Source organism: Elephantulus edwardii, unplaced genomic scaffold (genome assembly GCF_000299155.1).
Source record: "Elephantulus edwardii isolate Elephantulus edwardi_28Jun2011 unplaced genomic scaffold, EleEdw1.0 scaffold00044, whole genome shotgun sequence".
Taxonomy (NCBI): Eukaryota; Metazoa; Chordata; class Mammalia; order Macroscelidea; family Macroscelididae; genus Elephantulus; species Elephantulus edwardii.
This window is the reverse complement of record NW_006399794.1, coordinates 3,981,294-3,984,484: the sequence shown is the minus strand read 5'-3', so window position 1 is coordinate 3,984,484 and position 3,191 is coordinate 3,981,294. Positions and strand designations below refer to the sequence as shown.

At 37.8% G+C, this 3,191-nt stretch overlaps 1 protein-coding gene and 1 pseudogene across 1 annotated transcript in view; both read right to left on the bottom strand.

Annotated features, from left to right (window-relative positions):
• Positions 1-3,191, bottom strand: part of RNF141 (ring finger protein 141) — a 65,649-nt gene that overhangs the window by 51,118 nt on the left and 11,340 nt on the right. The gene's annotated exons all lie outside the window — the stretch shown is intronic.
• LOC102846491 lies at positions 1,849-2,602 on the bottom strand (annotated as a pseudogene).

The window sequence follows — 3,191 nt, the reverse complement described above, 5'->3', positions numbered from 1 at the left end:
AATCCCTTATTGTGGGGGTAAACGTTAGTTAAAGTGTTGATCCCACCCTTAGCCCAGAAATTACAGACTAGGGGATATAAATGAGGTTGAATGACTGAATTTGTATAGTCCATGATTTATTAATCACAAACACCTTCTTTAAGAAACATACATGGGGGCTATACACATGGACTTAACCTCATGAACTGCACAGGAATAAGACTCACTGTATCTGTAGAAAGAATTGTTGGAGAAGTTCCCTATCAGTAGTCAAACCCAGGACAGGTTCAAACAAACAAACAAAGCAGGACAGGTGCTGACTATGGAACAAATAATCAATTACTCACGTGCGAACTTCTACTAATTTGAACTTAAACTGAAGTAGATGAAAATGAAAACAAGTTGACAAGAACCAAATACAACCTTGGATCTATCCCATTTGTATTTAAAAATCATCTCCAGAATTTGTTTAATGGCACTGAATGCTCTTGATCGAAGACCAGATGAGTTGTAGGCAGGCCATTACAAAGACACAGGAGGAAGAAAAGACCAAAACGATGTCAGAAGAGACTCTGACAATCACAGCAGAGCATCGAGAAACCAAAACAAAGGGAAGAGATGCTACAGTAAAAGAGAAGAAAAGAGATTTCAAAGGGCAGCTTGAGAAGACAAAGGAAAGTATTATAAAGTAATGTGCAAAGAGCTGGAGTTGGAGCATAAAAAGGGAAGAACTGGTTCAGCATTTTCCAAGTTAAAAGAACTGAAAAAAAAATAAAAATAAATTCAAGTCTGAAGTTGCAATACTCAAGAGTTGCTATGGGAAAATTCTGAACGAGTCAGGAAGTATCAAAAGAAGATGGAGGGCATAGTGGAGTGGGTATGGGAGTAGGGATTGTATATAACAATGAAAGAATTTTTCTTTTCATTTTCAAAGGGAAGAGCAAATTGGGCGGAGGGGAAGCAGAGAGAAAAGTACAACAATGAATGAAAGGAAATCCAAGGTCTCTGTAAACTTTCATTAAAATTAATTAAAAAAAAAAGACGATGGAGGGCATACAGAGTCACTGTACCAAAAGGATACTAACATATTTTAGACATATTTTAGGAAGTAGCATATGATAAAGAGCCAATGGTCTATGGCCACCATTACCCCATTTTTTAAAGTCCTCACTGGATCTTTCCCATTACCTTATCAGCCCCCCTCAATCCAAAAAATTCTGCAAACCTGTAATATCCCCGTTCACTCTCAGCCCCCCTGCTCTCTCCCCTTCCCTCCTTGGACCTTCATACACATTTTACTATTTATCCTTCTATTTTTTTTTTAAAGAAAATTTAGAATTTTTATTGTTTTATTTTTCACTAGATAATTAAACATGTTGAATGGAACACTTTGCTTTCTCCCTTTTTAATGCACAGAAGAGAAATACACTGGCATGCCTCAAACTATTCTATGTGCAACTACATGATTTCACAACTCTTCAAAATAATGAAATAAAATAGATAGCCTTGTGTATAAATAACTTACATCCACAAAGGTGCTGTAACAGATTGTCCACTCCTACAGTGTTTTTGTATCCAACAAAGTTGATACACAATATATAAATACTCAAGTCCAATATTAAAAACTCAGGCACTTGACTAACTTTAATAAAATTTCTCAAACTATTATCAATGTATCTAAAGTGCATATATATATATATATCTATATTTAAGAAAGATTATTCTCAATAACATCTCTATAAAAATAAGTTTGATGGTTTGGTCCATCTAACTTTACTACTGGGAGTAAGAACTTTCAACATTTTTATATATATAATCAGGCTTATTCTACCTTTCTTTCAACAAGACACTAACAGAATCAAAAAGGAGCTAGTGAGGTGCTAACATGTGATGATTCATCCAGTGGGTCCGGTCACAATGTATTCCATGAGGAGGTACCCATGTCACTGGAATTGGGTGGTATGATTTATTCTTCCTTCCCTGATGTGGATAACCAAATGGAACAGGAGGTGGGTAGTGACTCGGATGGCCATTTCCTCGGTACATCCCTGTTTTTTTTTCTGGGCAGAGGATGCCACACTGGAAGAGGGGGGAATATCAATTCTGAAATCTGGTACACAGGGCTTGGGGCTACAGTCACTGAACTGGGTTTCACTTCCTTGTTGGTTTCTTCATCTGAAGAAGAGGATCCTGAATGATAATCAGAGGTAACCTTATCAAGTGCCTGAGTAACTTTCTTGGAGATCTCATCTTTGTTTTCATCCTCATGTTCAAAGCTGGCAACAATCAAGGCATTGTTTTTCTCTCCATATCGGCAACACACCTCACATGGGTCAACCCAGAGAGTGAGCTCCTTGGGCAAGCCCAGGTCACTGTACAAGATGCAGCTGTTCTCACAAGCTTTCAGGACACCAGGATCAACTCTCTGAAATTTATTGATACGAATGCATCTGTAGGCCTGTCCTTTTGATGGTTTTTCAGGATACCAATGATTTTTATACTTTTCTTGAAGTATTAAAGTCAATTTCTCAGCAAATCTTTCAACTGCCTCTTTTTTCAACTTATCATGTTTTCGAACTAGCCTTGTGAAAAAGAAGACAACAGCAGCAATTTCATTCTTCATCTTATCCGCTGCCGCCGCCGCCACAGAGTGGGCGACTAGGACAGTCTCAGCCGGGAACCGAAGGTGCCGCGTCCGCGAGCCCGCACTCTGTGACTGTTATCCTTCTATTTTTACAATAAAGGTCTCATGTGGTATTTGTCCTTCTGAGACTGAGTTAGTTTGCTCATAATGCTCCCTCGTCTCTCCTATGGTATGGAGTATTTTTCAAAATCGTTGCTCTTGATCAATTGTGATTAATTTTATAAAACATAATGTATAGCAATGATTGTTGAAACACAATGAAAGAAAGTGTGAAACACAATATAAATGAAATCTGTATGCAAACTAGTTTTTTTTTAATGTGCAAAGAGCTGGAGTCCGAAAATCAAAAGGGATGAACTTACTCAGCAGCATTTCTTTCCTTCTTTTTTTTTAACTTGGCATTTCTTAAGCTGAAGGAACTCAAGAACAAATTCAAGCCTGTGTTTCTATACTTAAGAATGCTATGGGCAAGCTACAACCAGGAGAAGATAACATAGATGAATGGGACCTTCTAAGACTCAAATCCCTATGCACATCCAAAAACTTCTCCAGTAGGGTAAAAGGGAAG